General features: G+C 43.4%; 1 protein-coding gene across 3 annotated transcripts in view; it reads right to left on the bottom strand.

Moving 5' to 3' along the window:
- EXPH5 (exophilin 5) overlaps positions 1–12622 on the bottom strand; it is a 38049-nt gene that overhangs the window by 20430 nt on the left and 4997 nt on the right. Inside the window, exons 1-2 of one of the 3 annotated variants that reach the window (XM_087756898.1) lie at positions 11719–11741; positions 11142–11306 (exon numbers count right to left, since the gene is read on the bottom strand). The exons of 1 other annotated variant lie outside the window; for it this stretch is intronic. The gene's annotated coding sequence lies outside the window, so the exon portion shown is untranslated. Of the gene's footprint in view, positions 1–7066; positions 7164–11141; positions 11307–11718; positions 11742–12622 lie in introns of those variants that run through there. One more of the 3 variants, XM_087756899.1, reaches the window with a different exon arrangement.

The raw sequence follows: 12622 nt of genomic DNA, 5'->3' as shown, positions 1-12622 counted from the left end.
CAGCGATCGCCCGGAAAGCAAGCCCGCCGCAGTGCTGCTGAGGCCCCGAAGCCGAGACCACCTCGTACACCCCCGCCCGTGGCCCCTCAGCGGCCGCCCCGGCGGAGCCGGGCCTCCTCCTCCGGACGCGGGGCGCCGGCCCCTTCCCGCGGGGCGCCCGGGCGCCACCTGGCGGCGGCGGGCGGAACCACACGCGGGCGCCGGCCGGGCCGCGCTGCTTGCCCCAGCTCCTCAGCCCACGCCCCCGCCGCCGGGAAGCTGGCGTTACGTATATATACATCGGTATCAATTTGCTTTACATTTATGCGTTCCAGAGAGAAGAAAACATACAAAACCTCACACTTACGCTAACATCGACTGTATCGGGCATTGCACGAACGTGCCTTTCACCAAAAAAGGTATTAGAAATCTTGCACAAACACTGACATTAATATTTAAACACTAAAGCCTCTTCTGGTACACGCTTGGCATTATCTGCAGTCATTATCTGTGAATGTGCTGCTTTTGAGTTGTGCTGTCATCCCCAACTCATGAAATAAACCCTTTAAATTGCTTGTGCGTATTTATATTTACACACACACACGCAGGCCCATATATTGAACCCTACATATATAGTTACGTGGGTACCAAATAATACTGGTATGAGACATAATATGTAATTGCAGTATCAGATGACTATTAAATATTTCTCATTTGCGATGACTCCCAGCCAAACCACATCATTTCCCTACATACCTGCTCTGTCAAGTCTACATGCCCCCTCATGATACTAACGAAGGACAGTTGTGAACTAGAAGGAAAGCCCGTCTCAAGAAACAATTACAGCAGAAGATGGTATCTGCAGTCAGTATTGCGATGAACTTGCCTTTGAGGCAGCGCTATTGTTACTTGGATTGCAAATTACGTATTGAGACACTGCTCCGTGGGAGCGTCAAAACACCTAATGCCCTCTAAACCAAATGTACTAATCCTGCTTCCCTGCCTGCTCCATCCATCCTTCCTCCTCGTTTCCCTACAGCCACCCTGGACACGGGGAGCCACTTCCTCTGGAGAGGAGGCAACGCCATTGCGACTGGGAAAAGTACCTGGAAGCTGTTGCAGGATTAAAGGCAACTCCGCTCCCAGGATAACCTACAGGAGACTGCTCCCCAAACCGGAGCAGGCAGCAATCCCAAATGACCTCACAGGCTGCACCTCGTTACCTTTTCCCATCTATTATCCTACACAGCATCTAAACTAATGAATCACTTGGGAGCAATTCCTTTGCACTGTTTTTAAAAACATCTCTTCCTTATTGGCACGAGGATGTCCCAGTATTTCTTATACAGACATCTTCAGGGAAAAGTTAACCTAAATGTTTGTATGTACTACACTTTCATGTGGGTTATCATAAATATTGTGAGAAGAGCTGCAGCCTCCCCCTGCCACTTCCTGTTAGGATAATAAGGAGCTTTAATTGCTACTGTAAGAGGCAAGGTATTTTCTCTACCGTCTTCATCCTGAACATAAAGCAGAAGACAGATGTGTAAGGCAGTAGAAACCGGGTTGCCAAATAGGACATCTGGGGACATCTCTGCTGCTTGCAGGGGACAGAGGACTAAATCCCACTTTTGCCAAAGCAGAAATTATGATTCCTATTGATTTCAGCAGAAGCAGAATTTGGCCCTAAAGGACTCTTACCACACCTCTCACGAGAGAACAGATACACAGCAACCACCAAACACGAGGAACTGCACCGTGCGAAGGATAAGCAGACCAGTATTTGCTCATTGGATCAAAGCTCTCAGTGTCTGAGAAGACAAGGCTGAAAGGATGGCAGGTAAAAACAGTGCCAAAAGCATTAGATAAAAACTACAGCAGGGCAGAAAATTTGCAAAAACAGTTACCTAAAGCAAGCTTATGTCTTTACTGTGTTTATATTCCTCACTTTGTCAGTGAGAAAAGCCTAGAGATGTTAAAAAATAGTGCCTGAAGAACCAGTTCTTTCCTAAAATTTTTTGCTTCAATTTACCACCTGCCCACTGCTTTATACATCATGCTGCACTGCTGAACTGCGCATCTCTATCATTTCTATGGCTAGTTAATTTTCTAGAAAACCCTGGCTGTTACCACAGCCACAGGTAGCTCTAAAATGCATATGCAAGAATATTTTCTTACTTATAGTTCCTTTTAATTTTATAAAAATAATTTAAGGACATACTTTCAAGTTGTCATCTTATTTGAAAAAAAAGGGGAAAAGAAGTATTACTGACAAGAGCGAAGACTAACACAGCTGAAGTAATTTGAAAAAAATATTGTCCACCATTGCATATAAACATATAATAGCAATAACAACAACTTTCTGGTTTCCAAGGTGCCAGAGAAGCTCCTGTGGCAGGTTAATCCTACCAGGAAGAAAACTAACGATCCGCAGAGCCAAGATAACTCTTTCCTGGCACGTCAGACACACAATAGGTCTATTTTCTAAGGCAGTCTTTACTCTTAGTAGCTGGTACATTTTTGCTCACATTAAAGCAATCTTTTGTTTATTTTTCTTTCTTACTGTTTTCTGTTTGGCTAATGTCAATAAACCAAGTCAGCTTCATTACCACATGTAAAACATTATGCACAAGTAGGTGAATCAGAGAGGAAAACTGACTCCCATGTTTTGGTTGCACACACTACAAGACAGTGTAAAAAGATCTAGCTGAAAACACACTTATTTTTTCTTTGGCTTTTGTATTTGTAAAATTAAGCATTTCTGCAGTAATTCTCTGAAAAATCAAGGCCGCCTCTATTTTGAACAAAATGTCGTGTTGGTAATAATGCTAGGTCGCTGCTAATCAACCACTCAGATTTAATTTTCTCTTCCCCCCAACTACTAGTTTTCTGTCTAAGTCTTCATCCTTTTCATTATTATTATTATTGCTGCTGTCATTTTTGTTATTATGTATTGATTTTATAATGCCCATTAACGCATTAAGTTGCCTTCAGAAGATATATTTGAGTATGTGACCAATAAAACTAAAGATGTGTATGGGCAAAGAGGATGTGCCACAACAAGGAAGACCAAAGAGTGTGTTGGTGCAGTGTTTCTTTCTGACCAGGACCTAAATACCAATGAACGTAATGGAAGGACTTTCACTGTCCTGAACAGGCATCTGGTCAGGCTGCTGGAGAGTCACCTAGTGGTGACAGCCCTGGGTGGAAAGGAGTAACTGGAAGTGCCAAGAAAGGTTCACCTGAAGGACAGGGGAAACGTTTCAGAGCCCAGCACTGAACTGTATGGGATATGTTTTCAATCCCACTTCAACAGGCGCATGAAGTTGCCAGTTCACAATTATCCCTAAATACTTAGATTCCAGAAATGTGCAAAACCAGGAAACGAGCAGGGAGACAGTGAAAAGGGAATTAATCTTCTCTAGTTTTTTTCCTCCCAGACTGTACCTTTAAAAGGCAGAAGTACTTTAAACACAAAGATACCACTTCTACACATGATTTTGATACCCACCCTGTAGTACCCTTTCAAGCAGCAAGTAGGGCTGCTTAAGCAGATAGCTGCAAACAGTAAATGTCATTTTGACCCCAGAACGCTTTACTGACAGTAGACATCAGACTGACACAGTAAGTCCTGTCGTGTGTGTCAGGGATACAGGCAGGGCATGGGCGAGTTAAAGGCAGAACGTGTTTTCTGCCCTTACTGAAGTTCCACCTTGTCTGCTTATGGGAAAAATCCTTCCATATTCACCTCTCTTCTCTTTAATTAAAAAGTAGAAAAATCACAAAATCTGACCCAGTGATTTTCTTTAATTAATGATTGTATTTGTATTTGTAAAATTCTTTGGAAGCTTCACAAAGCTTCCAGTCTCTCAGAGCAAAGGAATAATCGGCCGCATCACACACCATCTAGATGCCAGAACATCCATGAGACAAAAAAAAATACAGAGCAGTATTGCACTACCTCTACTCAGCGGATTTCTACTGTTAAATTAAAACTGATCACCTGCTTTGAGATAGCCTAATAGTGTGGCAATGTGTACATTCATTACACTCAATCCACAAAGACAGCGAGACTATCAGCATACACGAAACATTCTCATCGGACTCCCACTGTGCACTGAATACTTCACTCTATAACTCACAATGTCTTTTGTGTCTACAATTTTTTAACTTAAGTGCCCTCTGTACAGTGGCTAAAAGTTACCTGTTTTTTTTCCCAAAGCATTAACTTGTCATATTAAACTATATGAAATGAATATACTGCAGACAACTTACTCTAGCTGCTGTTTTCCTTCACCGAGTCCAACACTCCGTTTCCCCTTGAAGCTTTTGTCCGTTCCCCGGGGCAACGGCACAGACCGACACTTTCCTTTGAAACAGAAAACTAGGAAATGTTGTAAGGGCAAGGATGAGGTTCATTCTCGTGCTAACCACATAACTCCTCTCTACTCCGGCAGCTCAGGAATCAGAAGTTCTCAGTTAAAGCTCAGAAACCAGGAGCTCAACGACTGCCTTCATACAGCGAAGTTTTTAAAGCACAGAGCATTGCAAACAGATCGCGGGAACTGAGGGCGATTAATCACACATCTCAAGCTGTAACAATGCCTCAAAACATTACTTTTAACATGAAACCATTTCTTTAGCAGCTACCCTGGGTTTACAGTGAAAACATTATTTCAGCCCTGCTGGAACAAATAGAAAAGGCTATAAGTATGTATATTTTAATTGAGTTTATATATACTCAGAATATGAAAGCTTTTAGTGCTTTGGGCAGCTGGTCAACAAGAGTGAATGGTGTGAAATACTGCAAGTAATGCCACAACTGTCGGTGACTCTCCAGCTCGGGCTGACTCTGCTATTTCCTCTACAGTGAGTGCAGAACAGGGGAAAGCTCCACTCTGAGAATGTTTTACAGATGATTTATAATCTCTCTGTACAGGCTGCAAATGACAGGTCAAAAAAAAGGGTGTACTTTTATTATGCTGTCAATACCCACAAGCTACCTACCAATATTATATGGTAATAACAAAACAAATCCATGATGCAATGGAAAGGAAGGCTACCTATCATTTTTGAAGTGTGTCACATAGCTTCTGAATGGTAGTAATTAATATCTCTAATGAGATGACTTAATTAATAGGAATTCCCATTAGCATTAATACCTGCTAATAGGTGCAATGGATATAATTCTCCATGCAAAGATTCTGATTTGTTTGCAGGGATAGACGTAGTCTCAATCCAAAAACATTGCATGACAGGAGTAAGTTTTGGGCTCCTGAATTTCTGTCCCGGAAATCGTACATGTAAACATACATGTATAGCGTGTGCGCCGCATGATGGGTTGGAAGGCTGGGGATCAGGTCTTCATAGGTCTCCCAGTACTTCCGAAGCTAATGATTAACAGCAGACATATTTAATCTTCCAGGGCAGAGCTGCTCGTTGATTGTGAGACCTTTTATAAATATCGATAGCATGCAAAGAGACAGCCATCTATGCAAGTAATTTACAGCTCAGCCATGTGTTATAAATTTAACTGCCTTACAAAGATACAATGCAGATGCTGTTCCTCATGTTATTGTATGACTTCCTTTATGCAAAACCTTTCCTATGTAACAATATAAGGGGAAAACCAAGAAAACAGATACAGGCCAGGCGAGAACTCTGAATGAGGGGAATTGGTTTCAAAAGAAGACCGAAATCTCATCTCTGCAAGCAGGTTTGTGTATGATAGCCCATGGGCCTGGACAGAGCTCTAAAATTGAGAGGCTCCAGACAGGCTTAGACATTTGTTTGTACAGAGCTAAGCTTGAAGCCTAGGGCTCTCAAAATACACCTTTGCAAGCTCAGATAATTGTGCAGAGTCTCACACAGAGCTGAAGCAAGATTCTGGTCAACAGAAGTAAGACAGAAGGTCAGAGTGTACCTGCACACAGTTTATGTGTTACTGTAACACTACAAGAGCCTCGTTTACATTGCTTTAAATTAAGGAAAGCAGTCATAAAATGAATGTAAGCTCTAAAAGCTGACACAGTGGATGTTTTTCATCTGGAAATACAATGCTTATATACATGTATATAACATATACTCACACAGATCCTCTGCTGTAACAGTTTAGAATCTCATAACTTATCACAACTCCTCCACTGGAAATATAAATATTATAGTATAATAATACTTTTCAATATAATATTTATATGTATATATTTTTATATATACTTATATACATATAAATATACATGTAAGAACACGCAAGTCTATAATGCAGGAAGAAACAGACTGCAGAGCCCCCCAGCCACACTGCTGCAGCTCTGCCTGACTGCAGCTCTCTGCACTCAGGCCCCTATTTCCAGAAATCCACAGATACAGCAAGCAGAAGTACTGCAGTTCCTTCATTATTCCAACCACAAACCGTGTAAGAATATATATGCAATAAAGTGCCAACAGACTGCACTCTTCATCGTATACTCTTAGCTTTTGTTTTGTGGTTTTGATGTGTTTGGTCACAGTTAGTATGGTACCAGTACACATACCTATTTATTTTTGAGGTAAGACTCATAAGAAGAATACAGTTTCTGGTAGTTTAAAATGCAGACATTTAAATACAGCTTGGTACGTTTAACAGTGTTAGCATAATAATCTAGCTGCAAAAAAGGATTAGAAATACACTACATGTGAACATTTAGATGCACAAATCCTCAAGAAAAATTCCCAATTTTTCCCTACTTGCTTTAATGCATTTCTATAAGTTGTGAAACTTTTCAGACTGTCAGCTCCGGGGAATTAAGTAATTTTTCAATTTAAAACACGTACAGGAAAGGCTGAACTGAGTTCAGTCCTTAGTCTATATAGTCCTGTGTTAAAGTTACAGAACACAGAAGAAAATGGGGTCTCTGTGCCCAAATCTAAAAACTCCATTGGGCCAAACTCCACTTGATTTGAAAACTAGATTCAGAGAGTAAAAAGATTTTAAAGGATGATTAAATTCAGTATACATAAACCACTGACAAAAACTACATTGTAAAGAAGAAAAGGAGATGGACGCATGCAACATTTTTCAAATGCTGTCAAAAGAGTATCTGATACAAACCAATGAACGTCAGCTGAAGTCTTGACACACAGCCCAACAAGCTTCGCTTTCAGCTCTTAGCCAGGTCTCTCCAAGAGCTACATCTACAGGAGGTGCAAGTGCTGCATGTCTGGACAGACCCAAGAATCTTAAGTACCTCAGGGACCAAACCCAGCAAAACTCTAGCACCTCGGGCTTCACCACAGAAAGCATGTGCTGCAGTCTTTGACAGGATTACAAGACACACGTAACCTGAAAACGCCACTGGAGCACAGCTGTGTCAGTACCAGGGGAGATATCCAGCCACTCTGAACATGAATCAGACATGTTCCTGTGCAACACTTTTTTGACTTCCTGGCATAGCCAATTTAATATATCTAAAATATGTGCGAGGACTTGAAGGTGTTGGGACACAGTGTGTAGAAGCTGTCAGCACCTGAAAACATTTCTGGGGTCCTTCCAAGGCTGCTCACTGCAGATTGATATTTATTTCTTTCCTTACAGCAAGGACAGGCAGTGTGTGTTACACCTCACGGGCATTGCCTTCCAGAGGCCCCGTGACTCTACTGCACATGCCACCGGCATTACAAACAACTTTTAAGAGACATATATAAGAAAGCCGAGCTAAAGTGAGAGTGACCATACTTTGATGATGTTTTCAGCATTTCAGACAGTTCTCTTCTCCATGCAACTCCATGACTCTGCTTGCTTAGTATGGGAAGCTGTCTTCTTCCACCTGACAGCCATTTCCAATTCCCAGTAACGTGAATTATTGTTTTAACTTCTGCACTTGAATTGTGGAGGAGACAGAGAGTGTTGAGAACGTAGAAACGTTTCTATTGGAAAGGTCAAACCTGGGAAGTGCACAGACTTCCTACAATGTACACGAGTCCTTAACTATGTCACAACTCCATAGAAAAACTAACAAAATTGGACTATTCTGCATTAGCTACCCCAGAATAACTCCCCATATTGACTGTCTACTCAGTAGTTAATGCTAGCTTGGACTGCTGTGCGTGACCTATTTATTCTTGAAGCCTGGTCAATTTATCCATATAGACAAAGCCCCATTAATTCTACTTTTGCCATTAAGCTTGGACCTAGAAAATATCTACCCATGGGCTTAACAGTAAGACTTGGCTTAAATCTCATCAGTTTCAACAAGCATCTTCTTTTTGGCAGCCCTAGTAACATCAGAAAGTGGGCTAGATAAGAATAAAAATAATAATCATTATCATAGAATCATAGAATCTTTTAGGCTGCAAAAGACCTTTAAGATCATCAAGTCCAACTGTTAACCTAGCACTGCCAAGTCCACCACTAAACCATGTCCTCAAGTACCACATCTACCTGTCTTTTAAATACCTCCAGGGATGGGGACGCAACCCCTTCCCTGGGCAGCCTGTTCCAGTGCCTGACTACCCTTTCAGTGAAGAAGTTTTTCCTAATATCCAACCTAAACTTCCCCTGGTGCAGCTTGAGGCCGTTTCCTCTCGTCCTATCACTTGTTACTAGGGAGAAGAGACCGACCCCCACCTCGCTACAACCTCCTTTCAGGTAGTTGTAGAGAGCAATAAGGTCTCCCCTCAGCCTCCTCTTCTCCAGACTAAACAACCCCAGCTCCCTCAGCCACTCCTCATAAGACTTGTGCTCTAGACCCTTCACCAACTTTGTTGCCCTTCTCTGGACACGCTCCAGCACCTCGATGTCCTTCTTGTAGTGAGGGGCCCAAAACTGAACACAGTACTCGAGGTACAGCCTCACCAGTTTTATGATTCTAATTTTTCCAGTATTTTGTCACTTGAAAATGCAAACATTAATTTGAACCCTGGCGCAAGGCCTCTGTTTAATGAGCATGGGTGAAAATGCCCTAAGCATGTCCTTCCCAATCCTGTAGGTTTGGCGAGCCAGGCCCAGGGCCAGCTTGGAAAGAGCAGAGCTGGTGGCCTTGGAGAAAGCTGCCATGAAGACAGGCAGAAGCCTCAGCAAGGGCCACTGCTCCTTCCCCTGGGAGCTGCTTTTAAACAGAGGCTGTCTCACTGGGCCTTGCCCCAGCTACAGCCCCAGAGGATCCCCAGCTGTGTCTGTGCACAGCCACTGCCCCGCTGATCCGGGCCTTGACCCACGGGCTGACGTCCCAAGCTGGCCTCAGCCCAGCCACCCCACCCCTGGCCTGCCCAGCCGTCATGGGGCCATGGCTCACCCTGGTCACCATCACCAGCCCTGACCCTGATGTGACTTCACGGCTTGACCTTGGCCCTGCATCATCGCCAGGGCCCTGCCCTATGATCACCGGACCATGGTGGACCTGGTTGCACTCACAGGACCTGATCCTGATCCTGACCCTGACTCAACCCCACAGCCTGGCCTCAGCCCTGCTGCGCCTCCACAGTGACCAGGCTGGGGCTGCCACCGGCTGGGGTGGTGGGATGGTGGGACCGGTCCTGGCGGCGAGGCCTTGCCCTGCCAGCCCTGTGGGGAGCCCCCATGGCACCAATAACGTGAAGAAATACATTGAGTGCACTACCAGACAGGCTCTTCAAAACACAACACACTGCAAAGGTGCTCCTGGGTCTCCTTCTGCACCCCCACACGCTGTGGAAAACACCCTGCTCTCAAACACAAAGTGCAAAGCTTTGGAGGAAAGGATTGACCTTTTGTTAACACTGAAAAAAATTTACTATGAAAAGACAAGACCAAAGACATGGCAGCAATGCCAGTCCGGACCCTGGTCTGTAGATGTAAAACTGGAGTTACACCATAGAATTCGGTTTAGTTAGTCCAGATGCATGGGGCTAAAGCCGAAACAGAACAGGGCACACGCTGCACCCACCTGCCCGCAGCTGTTACCACCTGCTCTTCCTCAGCTCACCTGAAGCCCCAGTCCTTGACTCCAGGCCCCACCACAAGATAGGATTATTAAGACACAGGGATGAGGAAAAAACTTGGTATGCAACTTAACTAATTGCCTTTGGTTACAGTACTCCCACTCGAACAAGGGGAGTCCCAAAGTGGGATTATTTATGACAGTAATTGTTTACCAAACTGAGTAAAGGTTTTTAAATCACAGTCTTCCCTGCCATTTTTGCTTCTATTTACACTTCTTTAGCATATTAGTACTTCAGGGCTTCAAGGATCTGTTTTCGTAAGTGTTTACAAACCACTAAACACGCCAGTGGCGCAGTATCAGTAGTAAATAATAATAGCATCTCCTCCACAAACAAGACACGGTAGAGCACTTGTGCCCTGAAACATCCTGGGTGGAGTATCTCTTGTGAAACAATTTCTTTATTAATGCTTTGTTCAGGGAGGGAGCTCCACTGGAACAACAATATACCCAAGTGGTGCTGTCCTGGTATCCTGCTCTCCTCACCCATGCAGCTTATGGGTATTTGGGGGGTTGACTCTAAAAATTATTTCAAATAATAAGGAGTTGGGCCTCTAATCTAGATCTCTAACACCCAAGAAGTCATTCTTAGTCTTTGAGAGGCTGCGAGACAGTCAACAGGACTACTTCTGCAAATAAGCCAAAATAAAGGCTGGTATGGCAGACCCCTCAAACGGTAAGCAAGACAAATTAAGTAAAGCACCAAGAGGGTGCTGAGTATAGCTGCACCTCCGCAACGAATGCCTTCCGAGGTTATGAGCATGGAAAAGGCAAAAAATACATTCCCTACGCAGCATTTTATTCCCATTTTCTATTGCCAGACCTGTGAGAGCAAATGTCAGTCGAAAATACAGTCAAGGAATTATTTGCAACAAATTATGAACTCAGTAAGTTATTTGCTGTAAGGCAGTAAGAACAGTTTTGTTCCTGTAACAAATAACTAAGTCCAAATGATGTGTTGTAGAGACTGTCTAGAACAAAGTAAGGAGGGGATTAATCTTTCCCACAAGAATCTTATGTTGTTAATGGGTCACCGAGAGAGGAGCGGCGAGTGGTGCTGAGTGTACCTCCCAATTAATTTCTTTTGCTTTCCATCTTTAAATTTGAAGGTAAAAATTAAAACAAACCTCTGCTTTGCTGCCATCTATTCTCATTGTCATCGATCTATAAGAATAAATTACTAAATAAAAAAAAAAATCATAAGCCAACCTGGAAATAAGCAAAACAAAATGAAGCAAAGGTAATGAGTGGTCTTCTCTCTCAAAAGCTCCATTTTCCTTTCCTCTTTTTTTTTTCAGTTCCTATTCATAAACAGTGGCTGATGCCCAAGACATGTTCTGGAGCTGGTAATTAATTTTTTTTCCATTCTTCCCACTGAAAAAGAAAATATTCCTCATAACAATACAGGCATAGTTACTTCTCGAAACATGATCTAGCAGGTAAACTGCTATTCAGGGAAGTAGATTAATTTCCCTGTTCAATGGCTCAGTCTCTCAGTTATTTTCAGTGTCTCATTTGAAAGTGAAGATAACAGTATTTACCTTTTTCTCAAGGATTAATAAACTAAAACGGCACAAGGCTATTGTATGTAGTCATAATAGGGGCATTATATAAAGCAGACAAATCTCCTAAATAACCGTTAATAATTAAAGAATTCAGATGTCTTCTGCCCTTTTAAATACATTCTCTATTTATCCGTAGCTCTTCTGCTGTACCTCCCAACTGTTCCTTTTTTGGAAAAGCTGCAAATGTACCAGCTACCTGTTCTCATGCCACAACCCCCTACCTGCTGCCTCTTTTAAGTAGCTGGCTCCATGTCTCCTGGCTCTGCTCGTCTCGGCTGCTTTCTCTGGGGCCCTGGTGCTGTTTCAGCGGTGGAGGTGCACCTCTGCACCCAGTGCTCAGGCAGTCTGAGGCATCAGAGCCCCAAAGCTGACTGGAAAGACAACTGCTTGGGCACTGTCCGCCTCTCCGCACTCTGCAGAGGGAGGAGCTGCCCCGGAGATAAAAGGCAGCAGCTCCACCTCTGCATCCCATAGCTTCTTGCCCTGTTGCTGCTGAACCTTCCTACAGGGACTGCCAGTCCCTCTGCTACCTGCCAGGCTCTGAAGTGCTGTCCTGAGGAGACTGGAAGCAGCCAGCCTCACTTGTCACCCGGCCCATTGGCTTCCTGAAGAAAGGACAGAAAAGAGAAGCACCTACAGGTTTGTTAAGCCTTTGGGACCTGGGGCTCTGCATGCAAATATCACCTGCCAATTCTTTTCTAATTTCTGTCCCCAGCAGCTGCAGAACAAAGCTTGAGAAGATGAGCCTGGTGCACCCTGAAGCCTTGAAACCAGAAGTCAAATAAGACCTGGAATGTTTTTATGTCATGATTTCCAGGCCTATTTCATTATGTACGGAAAGCTGACCTGCGGTATTAATACCTGTGCCTACAGCAAGCATTCACTGTGTCCTTATGGAAACCGAATTGTTAGGGAGCCATCTGAACATTATACTGTCCTCTGAACACGCTGGATTCCTCCCTGTCTCCTCCTGGGCGTCTAACTGATACTGAAATATTTGGGAGAAGGAACCTTCTTCCACAAGCATCTGCAAAATCACCAGTTTCATTAACCAGGCTACTAAAATAGCATTTTGTGACTGAGTTGGACTCCTGTCTTAACATTGAAATTATTATTACAGAACAA

The sequence above is a fragment of the Nipponia nippon genome, unplaced genomic scaffold (assembly GCF_047370975.1).
Source record: "Nipponia nippon isolate SJK-2023a ecotype South Korea unplaced genomic scaffold, ASM4737097v1 scaffold_2, whole genome shotgun sequence".
In the NCBI taxonomy this organism is placed as follows: domain Eukaryota; kingdom Metazoa; phylum Chordata; class Aves; order Pelecaniformes; family Threskiornithidae; genus Nipponia; species Nipponia nippon.
This window is presented reverse-complemented; position numbering and strand designations above follow the sequence as displayed.